This window comes from Cervus elaphus, chromosome X (genome assembly GCF_910594005.1).
Source record: "Cervus elaphus chromosome X, mCerEla1.1, whole genome shotgun sequence".
NCBI classification, from domain to species: domain Eukaryota; kingdom Metazoa; phylum Chordata; class Mammalia; order Artiodactyla; family Cervidae; genus Cervus; species Cervus elaphus.
The window spans coordinates 72515654-72540252 of NC_057848.1; the positions used below are offsets into that span (position 1 = coordinate 72515654).

Consider the following 24599-nt stretch of genomic DNA (forward strand, 5'->3'; position numbering starts at 1 on the left):
TTGCACAGGCTGATTCCAAAGACAGCCACCAAAAGAACCAGTGTAGAAATAGATGGGCAGAGGAGCCTCGGACACGACTGAGGTGACTTAACATAGCACAGCACAGGAATAGATCCTTGTGAATCTAAATATATCCCCATCGAACCATGGTGAACTCTGGTCTTTACTATTCTTCCTTGAATATCTCTCTTTAGCTCTTTCAGAAGCTTTGATTAATATCTATAAAAACCATAAGTCAGAGGGGAATCCAACCTCTGGTTACCAGAACCATCAGTGTCATCAGAAATCAGAAGAGGAAGTAGTTGTAAAAATGATTTTCCTCTTCCCCTGAGCTTTTTTGAAGGAGCTACATTTGTTTTACTCTCCCTGTTTGGTACATGGCAGGACAGAGATATTCTTGCGAGGCCACTTGATATTGGTATAGAGAAGGAAAAAATTCTGTTTCCTTTTACTCTCCTAGGTTCTCCAGCCAGCACCCTGTAAAATCAGACTGACAAAAGACAGGTTAATAAGAGAAAACATTATATTAATGCATGCAGTGAAATTACACAGGCAAAAACTCAATAAAGAGTAACTTAAAGAGGTGGTGAGAACTTGGGCTGAAACAGCATCTTAAGACAAAACCAATAAATCTGTAGAGAACTGACAGGGCAAAGGAAAATGAACTTAGGCTTTCAAGGGTGGCAAACTGTGAAAAGGTAAATGTATGTGAGACACTAATGGAGTAGGGTTTACATGTGCAGATCCATCCTGGCACTGATTTTCTGTCTTCCTCATGGTCATCAAACTCCTCCAGGAGAGGAGATGTATAGCAGTCCTCACTTTTCAGAAGTGTCTTCTTTTAAACAAATAAAAGAAGTTCCACAAAGACTTTGCTTCTGCATCTCTTGATTCTCATTTGACTCCGAATCAAAATAAATCCTTATGCCAAAGTGGTATATTTGGGGTTGGCATAGTCTGATCCCCTATGTTGGTGTTACAGAAGAGATTTATGATAAATAAAATGAATGCCCAGGAACATTTCCAGTGCTCATCCGTATTTCCCCTTCCCGGACATATGGGAAGATTTTATTTCCTTGCTTCCTTGGGCATAGCAACATGACTTCTTTGGCCCCTGACATGAGAGGAGACTAAAGCACTGGTACATGATTATCCTTTCTCTCCTCCCTCTGCCCTGCACACCCTGCAAATCCATGTTGAGATGATGAGTCTTAGGCTGGTACAGCCCCCATCAGTCTAGGTCCCTACTTACCGGTGGTGGACATACAGACTTTGTTGTCTTAAGCACTAAGATTTTAGGCTTGTTTATTTTCACGGCATAAACAACTTTCCCTGCCTCATGTGAAAAATGGCTTGCCTGAAAATCCAAGATTTTAGGACTTGGGGGAGGAATTCATTTAAGAGTAATCTTCCCTCTTCTTCTCTTTGTCCTATGTCCTTTTTCTCTATGTCCTCATGACATTCTAACTCTGCATATGATCTCAGGGCATTGTAGATTTGTTTTGTCACAAATGAGGGTGTCAAGGGGAACTGGAATAAAAAGGAAAACCAGATCAGCAAACAGTTTCATTTTTGCTTTCTTTCTTTACTTAAGAGTTATTACTTACAGCCTCAGTTATCTGGTGTGGATCCCACATATCTGAACTGCCCTAACCTATGTAACTGCAAGTGAGTAGCAAGGCTTATACATCTGTTGTCCTGCCTATTTGTTGGCACCTACTGTGCCTATTTTAAGTCTTATTCAACTTACCTCTAATCAGAATATAAACTCTTCATCAAAAGACTGTCACAAACATTATATAATTGTGATAGAGCAATGAAGGGCATTTTACCTCTGTTCTATTTTTCAAAAAACCCCAAGAATACTCACAGTACTCTTCAAGACTGCCACAGTCATGAGAAAAAAGGGAAGACTAAAGAGCTGTCATCCACCAGAAGAGACTAAGGAGACATGACAATTCAGTGCAATATGCTACCCTGAATTGGATCCCAGAATACAAAGAGAACATTAAGGAAAAACTGGTGAAATCAAATAAAGTCTGGAATGTACTTAATAATCATGTGTTAATATCAGTTTCTTTGTTTCAGCAAGCATACGATGCTATTAGAAAATATTAGCAATAAGGGAAACTGGATGAAGGGTATATAAGAATTCTCTGTACTATCTTCACAATTTTTGTGTACATTTAAAACTACAACAGAATGTTTATTTTTTACACATGGACAACTGAAGGCTACATTTGCCCCTCACACACATGAATCCTTCCACTTGTTAAGAAAAAGCATATAAACATGTTGCTACATTTCTAGAAATAACTATTTCCTCTATTTTTAGAAATAAGCAGAAATATTCAGAATTTTCCTCTAAGAAGGACCAGGAGAATGTTCTGCTCTTGCTTATCAGCGAATTTCCTACATGCAAAAAGAACATTTTTCAAAATTAAAAAGATCTTCTCAATCTCCCTTCTTCCCCTCTATGTCCATATATCTTTGGTATCTTTGCAAAGATACATTTTGTTGTGAGCAATGCCTTGAAATAAAAGAAGGGCAAGGCTGAGACCGAGGGAAAAACTGTCTAGAAGGGAAGTAGTGTGGAAACTGGAGTCAGTTATACAGGAAATGGTATTAATGAAAGGTAGTAAGAGAAGACTGAGATACAAGACCAAGATACAAGTTGAGGGGAACGGTGTCATGATGCTTATAAGCAGAACTTTAAATTGGACAATTGGAAGCAATTGGGGATTTCTGAGATGGCTGAAAGGGACAGAGACACACAGCCCTACCTGCCTGTATTGTCTACAAAGCTCTGGAGTGTCCACAAGTATAAGCCCAGGGACCTGCAAGGTGGGCCAGGCATGCCAGAGGTCTAGAAGACATTCTCATTATCTCTGGATCACAACTGCCTTCTGGGTGACCTCTGATTATGATAAGTTACGGCCTGAATTGTGTCCCTCCCCACAAATCTCATATGTTGAAGCCCTACCCTCTCTCTGCTCTGCATTTGGAAACAGGGCATATAAGGACATATTAACTAAAATGGGGCCATTACAGGGTGTCCTAATTCAATCTGACTGGTGTCCTTATAAGAGGACATTAAGATACACAGAGGGATGACCACGTGAAGAGGCAGCAAGATGATGGTCATCCACAAGTCAAGGAGAGAGGTATCAGAGAAAATCAACTCTGCAGACAGCTTGACCTTGGACTTCCAGTCTCCAAAACTGTGAGAAAATAAACTTCTGTTGTTTAGGTTATCCAGTCTGTGGTATTTTCTTATATAGCAGCCTGACCAGACGAATAATTATACTACATGCCTTTTCTACATTTCTAGTGTTCAGTCACCATTTCTTTTAATCTGGTCTTATCTTTTTTAACATAATATGTGATCTAAGTAATACATCTTAGATCTACAAGGTATTATATGGCCTTTAGGCCCATAGTTTTGAGTTGGACCATTGTAGAAACATGTTGATTCATTTCCCTTTATACCCTTGAAATTTATGGCAAATAGTGTGAAAACGTATATATGTTTTTATGTGTGTATCCCATAGGAACCTATGCACACTTAACACAGGAATCACCAAGATAATCATTTACTATTACTCTAAAACAGTGAATCTTGACTTTCAAAGGGCCATATCTCCCTTTGAAAATATGATAGATCATCTTGCCAAACTTGTACATGCATAAGTGTATATCAACAGGCACATACAACCCCACACTAATTCAGGGAGTTCACAAATCCCCCATTGTTCATCCATGAATGCCCATGTCCAGGTGCCCCTTTGTTCTCAAGTTAACAACTCTTATCCAAAAAAGGCAGAAAGAATCACATAATCCATAAAAGGGCACAGGCTGACCTACCTGCCAGGCCAAATTTGCAGAGTAGAGGGAGCATCCACAGTGTCCCACATTGTTCCCAAATAATGCAGGGAGGCTGAAAAGAGAACAGAAAATATCGTCAGTCAAGAGTTAGTTTGCTTCCTGTCTCTCCTCAACAGTTCTGTTTCTAGTGACAAACAGATTCTGGGAATTTTGAGGAAAGGTATTTTGTTTTATATATTTTGTATTACATTCTATTTTGTTATATTTATTTGGTTAGCATCACATAGATCCCTCTGTGATTATTCCATTACCCCAGTCAATTATTTTGTCCACAGTTAATTCTACTATATAATACAAAAAGTACACCAGCCAGCAAGAATACACTCCAGAAAGACAGTACTGTCCTCCAGTCTCTGCCTCAGTTCCTGACCACTCCAGCTAAACAAGGCATCTCGTCATTTCCCAAAAGCACCATGCAACTTCACATCTCCATGCTTTGTCCATGTGGTTCCTTCTGTCTAGAATGTCCTTTCTTCCCTATTCCTGACAAAGTGATCCATCTTTCCAGACTCAGCTCAAAGCCAGCCTTCTCCAAGCACCTTCCCTGAGCTCCCAGATGGACTCGGCCCGCCAGTCAGCCTTTGTGCCCCAGCCGCCCTCCACGCCTTCCGTACTGTGCACGCAGCACACAGAACGGTGTTTAGTAGATTACCTGCTGGCTTCTCTACAGATAGGGAGCTTCTGAAGAGTGGAGCTTCTCTCTCTATGAAGCCTGAGTGTTGAAGGCAGTGCCTGGGACCTGGTAGACATTCACTATTGTTTGCGGAATAATTAGGATAAAAAGGCTGCTGCGCCTCACATCATCCCAGATGAGATGGTGAGATAGTCTAAGGATTAAAGCAAATGTAAAGGCAATATCTCGCTTTCAGAAAGAAATAAATGATGCTACATTTTCAGCTGACATATCATTATGGGGGGAAAAGGAGAGTTTTCAGCAAAATAAATCATTTTAGGAAAAGTTGAATGCAGCATTTCTGGGCGAAAACCATAGGGATAACGTTTTCTCACACACAAACCAGTTGAAACACCTAACTGAAAGTGCCTAAGGCAAAATAAAGCAGAGTGAGACCTTGGATCCACAGTCATAGAAATACCACTATGAAACAACAAAAAAATGGTTACATAACAGCAATAGTTAATGCCTGTTACTCAAGAGCTATGGCTAATCTCTCCAAAAACAACCATTTTGATTTAAATGAGTATAAAACTTAGGAAGTTTTTAAATTTTTCAATGAAGAATAAATGTTGTTTGAAAATTAATTATAACAGCAATAGATTTTTTTTTTGGCCTTGAATAGAATTTTTCTTTCTTTCTTTCTTTTTTTTTTTTTTTTTGCCTTGAAGCATGTGGGATCTTAGTCCTCTGACCAGAGATAGAAACCATGCCTTCTGCAATGGAAGCTCAGAGTCCTAACCACTGAAACACCAGGGAATTCCCAGTAATAGCACTTTTTAACATCCAACTATTCACAATGGTGTCCTAATTTTCTCCAGTTCTTAGCCAAAAAGCATGCCTTTACAAGTTCTAAAAGCATACTGGCAAGTGAGGGAGGCCCAGTCATGAAGACACTATTCAAGACATGATGCTGACAGTCTCGATGATTGAATAAATAAGCAATTATAAGTGCTAAAGCTCAAATTGTTATTCCAACACAGGCTTTTGCATTTTAAAATCTTATCAATATTAAATATTGAATATATTGAACTTAAATATTTTAATTAATTGTAATTATTGCTTTTTTGCTTTACAGTGAGAATACTCACTTATTATTTGTGAATTTTTAAAGCCTTAACAAAAAACAGCAGTACTAACAGTACTAAATTATACCCAGAGACAAAGCTGTAGAAGAAAAAAGGGTTGAGAACCACTGATCTACTTGCAGCAACAGAAGCACGGATAGTAATAGCAAATATCACCTGATAAGTGCTGTAATTACAATAGTGCGAGGAGAGCACAGAATGTCCAAAGAGAGGGAAGAGCTGATGACTGGGGAAGTCAATAAGCTTTGCTAGAATGACAATGCCCTAACACCTGTTTGTCCTCCAGGGCGTTTTCCACTTCTCCTCACACACCAGAGAACTACCACTCATGACTGCTTATCGGTAGTAAAAGTAAACAAATGTGAGGTACCTCCCAGGAACTTAGAAATAAGTTCAACTGAGAGTTCAACTAGCAAAATGTGTGCACAGAAGTGATCCTAGTTAACTGTGGGAGTAAATCAAGAATGTATTTGTAAAATGGCATTTGAAAAACTTGACTTCACTCTGAACTTCTTCCAAGGAAGCCTGGGTGTACACTCAAGAGAGTTGGATCTGGAAAATTAACACTGTCATTTAGTTGCAGGAATTTATTCAACTAAATGTATCCTAAATGGAAGGAGACTATGGGAATGGAAAGGAGAGGTCACAGAAAAAAAAGTTGGCAGTGTTCATTGGTGTTCATTGGGCTTCCCTGATGGCTCAGGGGTAAAGAATCTGCCAGCAACACAGGAGATGCAGTTTCGACCCCTGGGTCAGGAAGATCCCCTGGAAGAGGAAATGGCAACCCACTCCACTCTTCCTGCCTGGAGAATCCCATGGACAGAGGAGCCTGGCAGGCTGCAGTCCGTGGGGTCACAAAGAGTTGGACACAACTGAGTGACTCAGTATCCATGGGAGGAAATTATGAAGTTTTCCATTGCTGCAGTGACATACAGTTGACCTTGAGCGATGCCAAAGTTAGGAGCACAGGCTCTCCACGCAGTCAGAAATCCACTCACATAACTTCTGTCCACACACCCAGTTCCTCCCCATCTGAGGTTCTACAACCTTGGATTCAACCAATCATGAACAGTGTAGTACGACAGTATTTACTATTGAAAACAAGACACACAGTTAAAATCCATGTTGTTCAAGGGTCAGCTGTACGCTATAACAGGACAATCATTAGACTTCACCACAGCCTTGATGAAAGATACCTCAAAACCCAAAATTTCCATGACTGCTCTGATTCTGTGAAGCCATTTCTGATTATTGATAATTTAGCAAAAGTCCCGGTCCTGAACAAAGGATGTAAGTCTTCTAGTAATTAGAAAAGTCTACCCTCCTTTGTTTAAACCTACCAGTCTCATGAAGTCTTACATGCGGTAATCAGCCTCCCCAAATCTGAGCAATTCTGGGTGCAGCAAGACTGTGGGCTACAGAAAATTCACGAAGATTATCCTGAGCTCTTAAGGAGAACCATTAAACCATTACCTTCATTGCCTGACTCATCAGTGCTAACTTTTAAAATGCAGCAGCTTTGAATAACTGTCTCCACTAAGGAGGCACTTCCTAGGAAATACACACCTTCTCATTAGTGGTGCCTGATTTGAATACAACAGGAGCTCTGGAATTCTCAAACAACACTGTGAATATTCCATACTGAACCAAAGGACTCAGAACATAAAGTGATGCCACTTGAGTAATTTTTAGTGTCTTATCTTTAAAGTAGTAGCTACTGTTAGGAGTACAATGACTGGAAGTGAAACCAACCAATTATTGCTGGCTTCAGCAGTGGCTGGAGACAAGAAAACAAAGGAAGAGACTCTGCTCTTGCCAGCTGATGTGAAACTATCCCTTCCTCTCCATATTCTATCTCTTATCACCCAACCAGAAGCAATAGCATGGCTGGTTTCCATCTCTGTTTTCCAATTGCCCATTACACACACACAAACACCTCCACCACCCCACACGCAGGCTGTTCTTTGGAGCTTCAGTTCCCACTCAAGGCTGTGTCCTGGAGGCTGTTTTACCTGATTTCGCCTGCACACCAAAATATCACTATATGACCCGGCTTTCATTCATTCATTCATACATTTCCTCAGTTAATGTGTGCTGATACCCATGCTGTGCCACAAACTGTGCAGAGCATGGGATTGAGTTTTTAAAGGATGGACAAAGAAGTACATTCTAGGGATAGTAACATACTTTTAGGTTGAATTATACAAAAATGCTATTTTCATAAGTCTGAAACAGTCACATATTGACAATTTCAGCCTAGTAAACTAACTGTATCTTCTTTTTGGGTGAGGAAATGCTTATGTACCTTATCAAGATGAGATTAAGAGCTGTCAGCATGGTGACTAATATGTTAATATTAGTTAATAATACTGTGCTGTATATTTGAAAGTTGCTATGGCAGTAGACCTTAAAAACTCTCATCAGAAGAGAAAAGTTTTGTAACCATGTATGGGCTTCCCTTGTGGCTCAGCTGGTAAAGAATCCGCCTGCAATGTGGGAAACCGGGGTTCGATCCCTAGGTTGGGAAGATGCCCTGGAGAAGGGAACAGCTACCCACTCCAGTATTCTGGCCTGGAGAATTCCGTCCGTGGTGTGTCGAAGAGTCGGACACAACTGAGCAACTTTCACTTTCATGGCAGTAGACCTTAAAGGCTCTCATCACGAGAGAAAACTTTTGTAACTATGTATGGTGGTATGTGTGCATGCTAAGTCGCTTCAGTCGTGGCCGACTCTTTGCGACCCTGTGGACTGGGGCCTGCCAGGCTCCTCTATCCATGTGGATTCTCCAGGCAAGAATATTGGGTTGCCACACCCTCCTCCAGGGGATCTTCCCAACCTAGGGATCGAACCCACATCCCTTACATCTCCTGCATTGGCTGGCATGTTTTTTACCATTAGTGCCACCATACATGTTACCTTAAATAGACTTAATGTGGTGATCATGTCACACTGCATACAGATATTCAATCATTATGTTGTATAGTTGAAACTAATAAGTTAATTATATCTCAATTACTTTTAAAAAGAGTTATCAGGAAACTGCATTCAGTTTCAGAGTATAAACCCATTTGAGGTTCAGGCTGCTTTCACACAATGAATACTTTGAGACAGCTAGCAGCAAGATTGGCAAGAACACAAGTATGATGCGACATTACTACAAAGTCTAGAAAGTCCTAATTGCATTACATAAGTTACACCTGTCCTTCCTAAAATCCCTGCAGAGTTGGTATTATTACCCCTGCTTTACAGATATGGAAGTTGTGGCTCACAGTATCACTTCATCAGTCCAAAACTCTCATAGTTTGTAAGTGACTTCAGTTTCATTTTCAGTTCAGTCACTCAGTCGTATGCGACTCTTTGCGACCCCATGGCTGGATTCAAACTTACGCTTCTCTTATTCTAAAGCCTAGATTCTCTCCATCAAAATCAAGCAGAAGTTATTATTGGTTTACTCTCCCTCAGTCCTCCTGCCACAAAATGCCATTACACACAGGGATTTTCTTCTGAATCTCCTAGGTCTAATTTTCTACAGCCTCAAGCTCCCAGAAAGATAAACCTTTAACGTTCCTATATTTTCCCCAGCCCCTGATCGCTGTCCTCCACCATCTCCCACCCTAGCGCCACCATTTGAAAAAAGATATACTGCCAGAAGATTAGATTCCTTGTCACCATCAATAACCAATCTAACTACAGAGTAAGTCATGCAGCGAGTTCTGACCGATAACTTTATTGAAGAAAGCAGAAATAAACCCTCATATAATAGAAGAAGGGACCAAATCTGCAGGTGTTTGCGTTATCAGGTTCTGTGGCCTGATACTCACCTTCCTGTGTGGGGTGGTATCCCACAGAGGTTCTGCTGTTTAAAAAGATCCACATCAAAGGTGCCCTGTCTTCCACAGCACAAGTGAGAGCAAGGAGAGTGGTTTGTAATTTATCAACACAGTTATGCGAGTGTTTCCTCTCTGGTCCAAGGGCTTTTCCTTTGCTTTTAAGCCCAGCTCAAGCCAGGGTGGCACTTACCCACTTATGCTGGGAAATGGAGTGCATTATTGTAACTTTAAAAAAATCTGCTTCTGTGAGACCACTCAACTTTACAGAAAAAAGTGCTATCTGAAAGTGCCATAAACAACTACAAGGAATGACTAAATTTAAAATGTTCTATACAGGAAGTCCTTACAAATGCAGGTGGTAATGGGTGAAATGCTAAGAGTATGTTTAGTTTCAGAAATATATCATCATGCAATGATCTTTAAATGAAGAAAGAGATGGAGAGAAAATAATGGTAGCTAACTTGGAAAAAGAGATTTATAATTCCTAAGCATGTGTTGGGTTGGCCAAAAAGTTCATTTGGGTTTTTCATCCAGTGTTGCGGAAAAACAAACATTTCGACCAACCCAATATTAAGTATACTAAACTGGGGGGCTGGAAGCCAGCTAAATTACTAATTAAGTGACTTAATATAATAATTAAATATATATGGAGATCTTACTACATGTCAGTCATAGTACTACAAACTTGAAATTATCTCAGTCTTCAGAACAATTCTATGACATCAGTTATATTTTTCCTCTCATCTTATAGATGAAGATACAGAGGCCAGAAAAAGACACTTGTCCAAATCAAGTAGTAGAGCCAAGAACTGAACCAAGACAGCCTGACTCTCAGTATCCTATAAATCAAAGGTTAAATCTGATGGTTTCTGGGATCACTTTAGGCATTATAATTTTATCTTTTTGTAACTGACAAAATCATAAAGTCTATGGAACTGTCTATGGAAAAAATGATGCAAAAGGAAAGAAACCTAAGCTTTAAAACAAGATATGCGCTCCAGCTGAATATGGTTTTTTATTTAGTAATTTTTTAAACTTAGTATTTATTCGTTTATGGCTGTGCTGGCTCTTGGCTGCTGCATGGGCGTTCTCCAGTTGTGACGAGAAGGGGCTAGTCCTTCTTGCAGGGTGCAGTCTTCTCACTGCAGTGGCTTCTCTTACTGCAGAGAAAAGGCACTTGGGCTTCAGTAGTTGAAGCATGCAGGCTAAGGAGTTGCAGCTTATGGGCTTCGTTGCTCTGAGGTATGTGGAATCTTTCTGGACCATGGATCAAACCCATGTCCCTTACGTTGGCAGTGTTCCATCCACTGTGCCACCAGGGACGTCCCCATATATGTCTTAATTTAAATTTATTTCCCATCTTCCTTAGCCAATGTTCTACTAAGTAGGAAAGGTTAGCAGAAGTAAGGAGGAGAAAGTTTGTTTGTTTTTTCTTTAACATAGTAAACTATGAGGTACTAAAAAAATACCGCTATAATGTACTATCTAGGACAGGTACATTTTTGCATAAAAATAGCAGCTCTTTAATTTATTCAACAATTACTTAGTAAACTTATTATACATATAACACGTGACGAATGATGTTATACAATAAAATTCTGGCTCCATGGTTGATTGGATATATACTTTTCTCTCTGCTCTATCAGATAACTCCATGAAAATGACGGTAAAGGCAGAGGAAAGCTACAAAGTCACACAAACAAAACAAATGGGAGAAGAGACAACAAAACATGGCAATAAGAGAGGTCAAAAAGTTTTGGAGTATGAGAAGTGAGTCAAGCGGCAGCGGGATGAAGAAACATGAGAAAGTTGAAACCTAAAATCACCTAAAAGGGAGGCCACCAAGAAGCAAGATCTGTGCCATGAATCTCATAATTTCAGAAGATGAGATACTACGGGGGCACAATCTATCCTCATTACCCATAGATTCATATTTGCAAATTCACCAACTCTCTAAAATTCACTGTGTCCCCAGAATCAGTCCTTGAGCTGTGCCATGGTCATTCACAGACATAAGCAGTGGCAAGAAGCATACATTCCATGCTGAGGTTGAATAAGTAACACTGCTCTTGTACTGTACAAACTTTCTTTTCATGATCTGTTCAGTGCCACAGTTTTCACATTTTTGCGTGCGTTTTGATGGTGATTTCGCCATTTAAAATGGCCCTCAAGCGTAGTGCTGAAGAGCTGTCTAGTGGTCCTAAGGAGAAGCTCATGATGTGCTTGACAGGACATACGTGTGTTAGACAACCTTTGTTCAGGTGTGAGTTATACTGCTGTTGGCTGTGACTTCAAGGTTGATGCACCAACAATATACAGTGAACAGCTGCTGCTGCTGCTGCTGCTAAGTCACTTCAATCGTGTCCGACTCTGTGCGACCCCATTGACGGCAGCCCACCAGGCTCCGCCGTCCCTGGGATTCTCCAGGCAAGAACACGGGAGTGGGCTGCCATTTCCTTGTCCAATGCATGAAAGTGAAAAGTGAAAGGGAAGTCGCTCAGTCCTGTCCAACTCTTCGTGACCCCATGGACTGCAGCCTACCAGGCTCCTCTGCCCATGGGATTTTCCAGGCAAGAGTACCGGAGTGGGGTGCCATTGCCTTCTCCGATACATTGAACTAGGTGCCTTTAAATGGAAACACATATACAACAAGGTTATGTGCTGAGTATCTGACACGAATGTCGTGACCAGAGGTTCACAGGAACTCAACCCTGTGTTTCCACGAGGGAGAAGTGTTCAGTATTCACTAACTCCGAGTCCACAGTGCCTTTATAAAACATGATTACCACAAATAACACATGCAATAGAGAAGATAAATGTCAACTGAAGGAAGAAGGCAACTTGGACTTTTAGGGACCATTGAAGCTATGGCAGCAGGAGTTTACTGATAGGGGCTAAAGTCAATCTGAGCATATGACAGAAAGCATGGGACAGAGCACAACAGGAGACAGTGCTGGCTAGAATGGCAAATCAATACACTTGAAGAAAGTAACATTGAGGTTGGAGGAGGAGAGATGAAACCCATGCATTCCAGCCTTTCAACTCAACTCCACAAACATAAGTCAGTGTCAGATCTTATGCTTGAGCTTGTGGAAGCAAAGTTGAGGAAAGCAGAGGTCTCAACTAGGAAACATTCACAACTTAGGTAGGAAAACAGACTCATAAACAAAGGTGCTGTGTGCTGTGCTGTGCTAAGTCGCTTCAGTCGTGTTTGGCTCTGTGCGACCCTGTGGACTGCAGCCCACCAGGCTCCTCTGTCCATGTGATTCTCCAGGCAAGAATAAACAAGGCACTATAGAACAAAGTGGCAAGTGCTGTTAAATGTGTGTATAAAGTGCTACAGGAAACGGGAAAGAGGAGCCATTAATTGTGCCCTAAGGCAAATGGATCCCAGAAAGTAAGAGAAAGGAACAGTTTAGCAGTACATTGAAAGTAAATGGAAAAATTATAAAAATAACATGTTTCTGGTAGAGATGTGTAATAGCCTGACATGGCAACTGGCTAAAGCCTTACCGATTCTTATCAATTCTGTTTTTCATTTCTTCAAAAAACAGTTCACGCCTTCATCAATCTTTTCTATTGGTTTCTTCTCTAGGGGGGCTCTATTTCATTTCCTGATTGATCTTTACTATTTCCTTCCTTCCACTGACTTCAGGCTTTGTTCTTCTTTTTCTAATTCCTATAGATAGTACGCTAGGTTGCTTGAGACTTTTCATGTCTCCTGAGGTTGCCTGCATTGCTAGAAGCTTCTCTTCTGGACCTGTTTTTGCTGTGTCCCATAGATTTTGGGCTTCTCTGGTGACTCAGGTGGTCAAGAATCTGCCTGCAATGCAAGAGACCTGGGTTAGGTCCCTGGGTTGGGAAGATCCCTTCAGAAGGGAATGGTTACCCACTCCAGTATTCCTGCTTGGAGAGAGGAGGACAGAGGAGGCTGGTGGGCTACAGTCCATGTGGGGTTACAAAGAGTGGGATGTGACACACATTTGCTTTCATAGATTTTGGAAAGTTGTATTTTTGTCTTGAAGTATTTTCTGATTTCCTTTTTTATTTCTTTGTTGTCTCACTGTTTTTTTAGTAGCTTATTGTTTACTCTCTGTGTTTGGTTTTTTCCCCATTTTTCTTAATGTAGTTGTTTTCTAGTTTTATACTACTGTGGTCAGAAAATAATGCCTGAAATAATTTCTATGCTCTTAAATTTGTTGAAACTTGTGGCCTAGCATAGGATCTACCCTAGAGAATGTTCTATGTACACTTGAAAAGAATGTGCATTCTGCTGGTTTTGGATGGAATGTCCTATACATATCTATTCAGCACAACTGATCTAATGTATCATTTACTACTACTGTGTCCTTATTTTCTGTCTGGATGATCTGTCCACCAGTGTAAATGGGGGTGTTAGAGTCACCTATTATCAATGTCAACTTCTCCCTTTATGTCTGTTAATATTTGCTTTATATATTTAGATGCTCCTATATAAGGTGCACACATGTTAACAGATGTCATATCCTCTGATTGTATTGATCCTTTTGTTATTATATAATGGCCTTGTCTTTTGTCACAGGCTTCGTTTTAAAGCCTATTTTGTTTTATATGAATATTGCTATCCCAGCTTTCTTGCTATTTTTATTTTCAGGAAATCTTCTTTTCCATCACCTCACTTTCTTTCCATGTGTGGCTTTAGCTCTGAAGTGAGTCTCCTGCAAGCAGTATATACAGGGGTCTTATTTTTTATCCAATTAGACACTCTTTGTCTTTCCATTGGACCATTTGGTCTACTGACATTTAAATACACTTATTGCCACTTTGTTACTTGTTTTCTGGTTGTTTTTGCAGTTCTTCTGTTTTCTTCTTCCTTTAGACTCTTCTCTCGTGGTTTGATTGCTTCAGCGGTATGCTTAAGTCTTTTTCTCTCCAGTTTTTGCATATCTATTGTAGGTCTATGATTTGTTGTTACCATGGGGTTCACATATGTTGGCCTATATCTATTGTTTTAAACTGGTAGTCATTAAGTTCATACACATTCTAAAAGAGTTACATTTTTTTACTCCTCTCCCCTGCAGTTTTGTATTTCTGATGTCATATTTTACATCTTCGTGTTTATCCCTTAACTATTTATTATAGTTATGGTTGATTTTAGAATTTCTTTTTGTCTTTTAATCTTTACACAAGCTTACTTAAGTGGTTGATTCACAATCTTTACTATATATTTGCCTTTACTAATTGGATTTTTCCTTGCCTATAAGTTCTTCTTCTTGCAGCCTTTTCTTTCCACCTATAGAAAATCCTTTAACATTTCTTTTAGGGTTGGTGTAGTATTGATGAATTCTTTTCACTTTTACTTGTCTGAGAAGTTCTTTATTTCTCCTCCAACTCTGAATTATAATCTTGCTGGGCAGATTATCCTAAATTGTAGGTTTTCCCCCTTTCAATACCTTAAATAAACCATGCCACTTCATTCTGGCTTGCAAAGTTTCTGCAGAAGAATCAGCTGATGACCTTATGGGAATTCCCTTTTATATGAGTCTGTTCTAACTGCCTTTAAAATTCTAAATTTTGCTGTTTTAATTATATCTTGGAATGGGTCTGAGTTCACAAATTTTAGGGAACTCACTGTGCCTCTCATACCTAGATATCTGTTTCCTTCTTCAGATTCAGACATTTTTAAGCCACAATTTAATCAAATTACATTTTCAACACATCTTTCTCTCTCTTCTTCTGGGACACCTATAATGTGAATATTAGTATACCTGCTGTTTTCCAACAGGTACCCTAAATTGTTCCCTTTCTTTTTCTTTTTCCTGTTCTGATTGGGGGATTTCCCTTATGCTGTCTTCCACATCACTTGTGTTGTTTCCTTGTATGTGTGTGTTTGTTGTTCAGTCGTGCCTGACTCTATGCGACCCCATGGACTGTAGCCCTCCAGACTCCTCTGTCTGTGGAATTCTCCAGGCAAGAATACTGGAGTGGGTAGCCATTTCCTTCCCCAGGGATCTTCCTGATCCAGGGATCGAACCTGAGTCTCCTGCACCGCAGGTGGACTCTTCACCACCGGAGCCACCTTCTTCCTGTTCCGAATGCGCAATTTCCCTTATTCTGTCTTCTGTATCACTGTGTTCTTCTGTATCCTTAGTCTGCTGTTTATTCCTTCAAGTATGTTTTTCATTTGTTACTGTATTCTCCAGTCCTGACTGGTTCTTTTATTCATTTTCTAGTTCCTTATTAAAACTGTGTTCATCGATTCTTTTCCTTAGTTCAGTTAGCATTCTTATTACTAATGCTCTGGATTCTTTATCTGGTGCTTGGGTGCTTGCCATGGACTGAGGCATGCACTGGGGTGGTTGAGGGAAACCAAACCAAGTTCTAGGCAGCTTCAGTCTGCATCCTCTGCCTTGTTTCAGCAGGCTGGGCTCTCTGCGCTATACAGGAACTTCTCACTATTTGATAGTGTATACATTTCAGCACTACTTTCTCAATTCATCCCACCCTTACCTTCCCCGTGTCCACAAGTCCATTCTCTAGACCTCTGTCTCCATTCCTTCCCTGCAAATAGGTTCATCAGTGCCTTTTTTCTAGATTCCATGAATTAATAAATGACATTTGTTTTTCTCGTTCTGTCTTCACTCTAATTTCACCCACCTCACTACAACTGACCCAAATTCATTCCTTTTTAGGGCTGAGTATGCTGGTACTTTCTTGATTTTTATCCCAAAGCATCAATTAAATCACAACTGTTATCTGGATGACATCAATTATAAAATACATCCTGATATCAAAGATATTAAAATGTTGGGAAATGTCCACCCTGGAACAGATAAGGGTAGTTTGAGGTCCTGAGTACAGATTTCATACATAAGGAGTCCATGTCCCAGCCAAAAATCACCGATTTTTTAGGCCTGACCATAAGCAATTACAAAGACTTCCCTTGGTGGGCTTCATAACAAAGGTGTCCTCCCCATATCAGATTTGATACAAAATCAACACACAATGCATTACCATCTCTGAAAGTTGTTGCAGACAAGGATTCAGGTCCCCCTGGATGGCGGTGCTGTTAAACACATCTGCATTTCCGGCCCAGGCACCTCTATCTGGAAGTTTTCTTATGGGAAAAAACTAGAAGACAATTTTCTAGACCCTGACTCAGTAGTTTCCAATTCCTAGCCTTTCCTTCTTCCTTTTCCCAACCTCTGGGTCCATAAGTCTGCAAGTGCCTTTTGTTCAGGGCTCCCTAAACAGTGAGACAACTCCCAACATCTGTGCTGATCCGTCCAACCCTCAACAAGTAGGCCATTCCACAGAAGTAGTGGATCAGAGTGAGCCTTTGAGTTCAGACCCTTGTCTATACAAACGCCGTAAGCGGTTAAAAACGTGCCTCACTTTCATTTTGACCTGTTTAATGCAGTACTCCAGCACTTGGCAGTTAGCTCTCCAGCTCAGCTGAACTGTTCTCACTACTCAAGTCAAGAAGGATGCAGTAAAGCAATTTGAACTCAAAGCATGGGAACAGTCAGAGGTTCTTAAGAAGTCTGTCAGTCAGGATTTCCATTTGTCATTTTTTTGCGTACTCAAGCACAAGTTGAGCAACTGTTACTTGTTAAATACTGAGAGGACTGAGTTGAGATGGCTAGACATGACATGAGTCAAATGAGAAACAATTCACAACACTGTAGATATATATTTGGACAACAAAAGATTTGAGTCTATGAGTTCTGGGATGGGAGGAAGCACTGTGAAGTACAGTAAACAAGACAGACTTTGCAAAAGAAGTGTGACTTGAGTAGAGCACTGAACTAGTAAAGTCTGGGTAATTAGTGGGAAAAACATAAGAACATTAATATATAAAACTCTCATTCTCAAAGAATATAGTTCTTTTTTCAGGTTTTTTTTTTTTCAAAAAACATTTTGTTGTTGTTAAATTACATGTGTACGCCTCTGTAACACAACAAAATAGTTTCCTCTGCAGAGCAACATGAAATAGGATGTATGATTATTTTTCAGAATTTGAACCTTAATTGTTTTAACTTTCTTTTCCTTTAGTTTCTATTCCCCAAATTCAAACCAATGAATTGCAGAAAAATCAACTTTGAACATTTCCCTCCATAGTTGTTTAGCTAATCCACTATGTGGTGATTAATATGCAATTTGACAAGAGTTGCCAGCCACTTGGGTGGAAAAAGACATCTTCCAAAAATGTATAGCCATTATGGCCTAAATCACTGCATGTATAAATGCTGTATTTAATAATAATAAATGCTATATATAAATGCTATATTTATATATAATATATAATTAAAATATATAATGCTATATAATATATAAAATAAATAATATATATTTAAAAACAAATACACATAATATATAATGAATATATAAATAAAAATAAATCCTATATTTATATATAATAAGCATACTCTAAATGCTTATTAAGAATAATTAAATTTTTGAGGCAAAATCTTGGCTTTGGAAGCCTGGCTTCCTCCCAGCTATTCAATTAAATTATTTATTAAACCTCACTCTCAACTCTTACCAACTTCAGAATAGGATGACATTATTTTCAAACCACAAATATTTCTTGAGCACTTTCTCAGTTCCAGGCAGAAGTCCCTGCCTTCCTAGAGCTTACAGTCTGAATTTAGTCTAGACTTTAGAATTGCACTGTTGCTAAAAGAGTCTTAGCCACTAAGCACATGTGGCTACTGAGCACTGGAAACACAGCTAGTTCAACTGAGAAACTGAATTTTCTAAACTTTATTTTACTTAATCTAAAGCTTGAGACTTGATTTGGCTATTGGGAAACTTCCGTGTATCTGAAACAACTTGAGTATGTGAATCTATATTGGGTATTAAATCATAATTTACTATATTCAGTATAGTTTATAAAATCTAAATACTAAATATTTCCAATGAAAACAGCTTCCAATTTGAGATAGGAGGGAATTATAAAATATATATTGGATTTCAAAGATTCAGTACAAAAATGTAAAATACCTTAATTTTATACTGATTATATACTGAAATGATATTTGGGATATATTGATCACATATGTCTCTCCCATACCAGCAAGGCAGCGGTAAAGAATCCACCTGCAAATGCAGGAGACTCAAGGGACGTGGGTTTGATCCCTGGGTTAGGAAGACCCCCTGAAGCAGAAAACGGCACCCCACTCCAGTATTCTTGCCTGGAAAATCCCATGGACAGAAGAACCTGGTGGGCTACAGTCCATGGGGTCACAGAGTCAGACACGACAGAACAACTGAGCATATACACACAGCAGCTGGAGATGGGCTAGACTGGAGCAGCAAACAGACCTTTGAGCCAGAATATCTGGGTTCAAAGCCCCACTCTGCCACTTGCTAGCCTCCCTTACAGTTAGATGTGATTAATTCTCAACAGTGGAATAGGAAGAGAGATCTATATGCCATTTCTTTGCCTAATTCATAAACATCTTCCTATTGTCCACTGCTGCCCTCCCCTAGCCCCACTCTTTCCCTTTTCCTGGCTTGATGAAGAGAAGCATAAAGTCCTTGGAAACCATGTACCAAAGATACAAAGATAGAAGAGGCACATGACAGAAGAAGCTTGGAGTCCTAAATAACCATTTGAAAGGCTGCCTACCTTGCAGGAATACCCTCCTTGGACAGTTAGGTGAGCAAAAACCTACCTCCATCTTGTTAAGTCACTGAAGTTCTGGGGATTTCTTAAAAGCAGCTAGTGTCATCCTAGTGGATAAAATCAGTGACTCGGAAGACTAACAGTAAACCATTTCACAACTCTTGGTGTCATCATGAAGCAGTAAGATAGCGTCCTATCCCTTGATTCCATCTCTTCTCCACCCCCTTGTATGACTCCCAGGTGTATTGTTGCCAAGACTGTGATTGGTAGACATGTAAACAGATGAAGAAACAATGAAATAAATGAGCAACAGACACATGAAAAGGTGCTCGACATCACTAACCATCAGGTAAACATAAATTAAAACCACAGTAAATGGCTAAAATTTTAAAGCTGGCAATAATAAATAATGGTGAGGGTGTGAAACAAATGCAACAATCTTCCTACAATGCTGGTAGCTATAATAATAATAATTCAACTACTTTGGAAAACTCTTTGGCTGTTACTAAGAAAGCTAAACACATACCTACCCTATGACCCAGCAATTTCACTCCTAGGTACACACCTGTGAGAACTGAGAGCTGTGTTCACCAAAGACTTACAGAATACGCTTAGGAGCTTTATTTACAATAGTAAAAAACGGGGAACAACTCAAATGCCCATCAACAAATTAGAAAAACAATTTATAGTATATTCATATGACAGAACACCACAGTAAAAGAGAACTGATACACACAACATGGAGAAATCTCACCAATACTATGTTGAAAAAAACAACAAAAAAGAGAGTTGATGATCCATTTATATAGAGTTCAGGAACAAACATAATTTATGATTATAAAAATCAGAATAGTGGTTACCTCTGGGCAAAAGAGTTGAGTGCAAAGGGGCAAAAGGGTAATAGAAATGTTACCCATTTTGACTCATGCAATGGTTTTAAGTATATAGAAATAAAAATTTAAGCCATACACTAAGTGTTTGTGCCTTTTAAAATATGTAAATCATATTTCCAATAAAATGATTAAAAAGTTAACTTGCCCCAAAGCACACAAATACAAGATGTTGGGCTCAGGTTCAAACTTAGGTTAATCTTAGTCTTCTGACTTGAGTAGGGTTCCCTTTTCCACCCAATCCATAGAGAAATGAGAAAACTCCAAGAAGACTGTTGTTACTCAGCTTAAATACATCAGTAGCATCACTATGGCTACATAATTTATCCATAATATCTATATTATGATAAACTGTACTGATTTTTCAACAGTACGTGAAACTTGAAGTTCCAGATGTTCAAGCTGGATTTAGAAAAGGCAGAGGAACCAGAGATCAAATTGTCAACATCCATTGGATTATCAAAAAACCAAGAGAGTTTCAGAAAAACAACTACTTCTGCTTTATTGACTATGCCAAAGTCTTTGACTGTGTGTACCACAACAAACTGTGGAAAATTCTTAAAGAAATAGGAATACCAGACCACCTGACCTACCTCCTGAGAAATCTTTATGCAGGCCAGGAAGCAACATTTAGAACCAGGCGTGGAACAACAGACTGGTTCCAAATCGGGAAAGGAGTATGTCAAGGATGTCGTTTGTCACCCTGCTTATTTGACTTATATGCAGAGTACATCATGCGAAACGCTGGGCTGGATGAAGCACAAGGTGAAATCAAGACTGCCAGGAGAAATATCAATAACCTTAGATATGCAGATGACACCACCCTTATGGCAGAAAGCGAAGAACTAAAGAACCTTTCCATGAAAGTGAAAGAGGAGAGTGGAAAAGTTGGCTTAAAACTCAACATTCAGAAAACTAAGATCATGGCATCTGGGCCCCATCCTTTCATGGCAAACAGATGGGGAAACAATGGAAACAGTGAGACTTTATTTTCTTGGGCTCCAAAATCACTGCAGATGGCAACTGCAGCCATGAAACTAAGACACTCGCTCCTTGGAAGAAAAGCTATAGTCAACTTAGACAGCATATTAAAAAGCAGGCACGTTACTTTGCCAACAAAAGTCCACCTAGTCAAAGCTATGGTTTTTCCAGTAGTCATGTATGGATGTGAGAGTTGGGCCATAAAGAAAGCTGAGTGCCGAAGATGTGATGCTTCAGAACTGTAGTGTTGGAGAAGGCTCTCGAGAGTCTCTTGGACTGCAAGGAGATCAAACCAGTCAACCTTAAAGGAAATCAGTCCTGAATATTCACTGGAAGGACGGATGCTGAAGCTGAAACTCCAATACTTTGACCACCTGACTTGAAGAACTGACTCATTTGAAAAGACCCTGATGCCGGCAAAGATAGAAGGCAGGAGGAGAAGGGGATGGCAGAGGATGAGATGGCTGGATGAAATCACTGACTCAATGAACATGAGTTTGAGTAGGCTCTGGGAGGCAGTGATGGACATGGAAGCCTGGCATGCTGCAGTCCATGAGGTCACAAAGAGTCAGACACAACTGAGCGACTGAACTGAACTGATTTTGGCACCAAAACATTCTATAGTTCAAATGATGGTTTTAATTTGTGGCACTACAGCAATAAAAATTCTGTCTATAGAACTGAAGTACATTATTGAAATCAAACTTTCCATCATCCCATATAACTGGTAACGGAGTAAGATAATCCACTTGAGGGACAAACATGGTAAGATAAAACTGTCAGAACCTGCCATTTAACTAGCACAAATACATTAGTTGATTAGCACCTGTAGATTATCATGAAAAATCTCAAGTGGTAGAACATCCTAAGACTGATGAAACAATTAATAGATGAAGATACAGTGAGATGATATATGACCAATTAACAAGTGTCACTCATATCCCTGTGATATTTGTAAGCAACTCAAACAATATAGTTACAAATGTGATCCCTACCTGTTTCTCAGGAAAGAACCTATTTATTGATCACTGATATATCAGCTAATTCAATACAGTATGTTCCCTAATACAAACCTTCAAATTGCTAACTTTGAAGGATGCAAACATGAATTCCATCAACATCAGGCATGAGTGAAACGGCAGCTTGCCCTCTGTTTCCTATTGCTGGCGATCCTTCAGGTCTATCATTTCCCATCTCCTTTCCCTCCTCCAGTCAGTAACTCTTCTTGCCTGTTCACTCGATGCCAGCTCCTGTATGCTATTTCTGTACTGTACTACTATACTCTTCAAGGTACTGTAAGACTAAAAGTGTTTTAATTTTTTTTAATGTATTGTTTTTGTGGTAAGTATTATAAACCAATACAGTACAGCCCTGTGTAGCCGATTGTTCTGCTTGGGTACCCCGGCTAACTCTGTTGGATTTACAAGCAAACCAGAGTTATGAATGTGCTCCTGGAATAGAATTTCTTTGTATGTAGGGGATTTTTTGTATTAGAATAAAATGAACATTAAAATATAAGGGCACTAGCATACGTTTATGATACTCTGCATTCTTACACAGGGCTGCCTCTTTTAAAAGTATTTTATTGTAACTGCCTGCACTGACTGTGTAGCATCTTCACTGGATGCACACTGGATGAAGAAAACTCCAGTTGTTGTCTTTCTTTTATGTAAAAGCAGACTGAAGGATAAACCAGATCATTGATAGTGCTAGGTACCACGCAAGTCATCGAATAAGGCCAGTGTTAAGGCTACTCCAACTAGTTCTCTAATACGAAGCGTCATACCCACCTTGATATACAGGAGTGTCTCTTCCTATACATAAAAGTTTATGAGTATTTTAAACCGTTTTTGTACCTGTTGAGAATACATCCCTCACATGGTGAACCTCTGCCAAAACTAAGGAGAAAATCAGGTTAGATAGAGACAGCCAAGACTTTGGGACAGTAAATTCATATACACAGGAAATAAAAAATCAGGCTTTGTTCCTGAATGCTGAAAAAGAATTCTACAAAAACACGATTCCAAATCCAGAAAACACTGATAAAGGAAAAAAAAGAAAAAAAAAAAAAAAAAAAAAAACCTTTTCCAAGGAATTCTTACATGCAAAATCCCCCACAGAGAAGTAGATTTCAATGCCCTACTATGATTTGGCAATCTCCTAAATTATAGCAAAACAATTAATGAAGCACTTAAAGGATTAACCTAAATTGCCAGACCCCAAACTCTAGGACAAATCATTTGCTCATTTCAATTTCAAGCATCCTTAGTGTTCCAGCACATTCACCTTATTGCCCCTCCCCCCAGCCCTCTCTCCTTACAAGAAAGTCCTCAGGGAACCACCAACTGTCTCTAAAGCAGGACTCACTTAATCTTTGGTTCCTTGACCTTTTTGCTGTGTCTATGGATGGAATTACATAGGTAGATAAATCTAAGCACATGACTAGGCACAGCACAGATAAAACCCCTGAAAATTCAAGTAAAACTTGAGTCGAAAAACCAACGTGATCTAAAGTGATTAGGAGCCGCGATTCTAAAGGGAGAACCCCAAGAGTACAGCAGCGCCAGCCCACCACACAGGTGTGCCCCACACTCACTTGGATGCAATCAGCGCCAAGTTCTCAGCGGCAGGGACGCCCTCCTATCTGCTTATCCCTGTCCCTGGGATCCCAGGAAGCCAACCTCCGGCTCCGCCCCCACGCCCTCAGTAGCTGTCATTCCCGGCAGCGGGCAGAGCAAAGCACTGCCCTGCTTCGGGAAAGGGCAGGACCGCCAGCTCAGAGCTGCCTCGGTGACCAAGCCGGCATGCAGGCAAAGCTGCTTCCCAGCGCCAGCTGCTTCAAAGTGACCACAGCCACACACAACTGTCTGATCGCTCACATCTGTCTGACCCCGAGGCTGAGCTCTCTGCTGGTCGGATAGTAAAAGAGCACTTTTCCTCACCACTAGCATCGTGGGACATAATACGAGTCCATTCTGGGCTTTTCCTAAGGAGGTACTAGGTTCCCGGTTCTGCGTGGACACTGGCAGGGAAATCTAAAGCCGACACTGAACGTTAAGTGCCAACTACAGCATCATGCACACTGGCGTGTGGCTGAAAATTTTAACATGGCCATTTTAAACATAGTTTAAAATCTATAATGAACACACAAAACAAAATGAAAAGCTCTCTTCTCCCCAGTTAGGGGACCAACAAAGAGATTACAGGAACAGCACAAAATGTAAAGCCAGGGGTGTAAAGGAGGTTAAAGTGTAAAGAAGGGGTGAACTTCTGTCCAATGCTGCTGCCCTATGTTATCAGTGCTGAAAACTTAAATCAGAAAACAATCACTACTCTACCCAAGACCCTAACGGACAGATGGGCTGGACCGGGTCATGTACCCAGTATGAAATCAGGACCACTCTTCATCTTTCCTCTCTACTAACATCACCATTATTTCCAAACCTTCCTTTGTACAGCTGATGCCTGACATTCTACATTTTGAGCTTCTTTACTTTGGGCCAGAACCTTTGACTCTGCAGTTTTAAAATGCAAAGAATTCAAGGGAAGACAATCTAAGCTTTATTATTCACATCTTTTTTTTTTTCAATGTGTAACAATTTATTTTTATAGACTGAACAACTGAAAATTAACAATTTATAG

The 24599-nt window shown here is 39.9% G+C and overlaps 1 pseudogene; it reads right to left on the reverse strand.

The window, feature by feature from the left end:
* LOC122690351 overlaps positions 1 to 23908 on the reverse strand; it is a 67303-nt pseudogene extending 43395 nt beyond the window's left edge.
* Between the last annotated feature and the right edge of the window lie 691 nt (positions 23909 to 24599).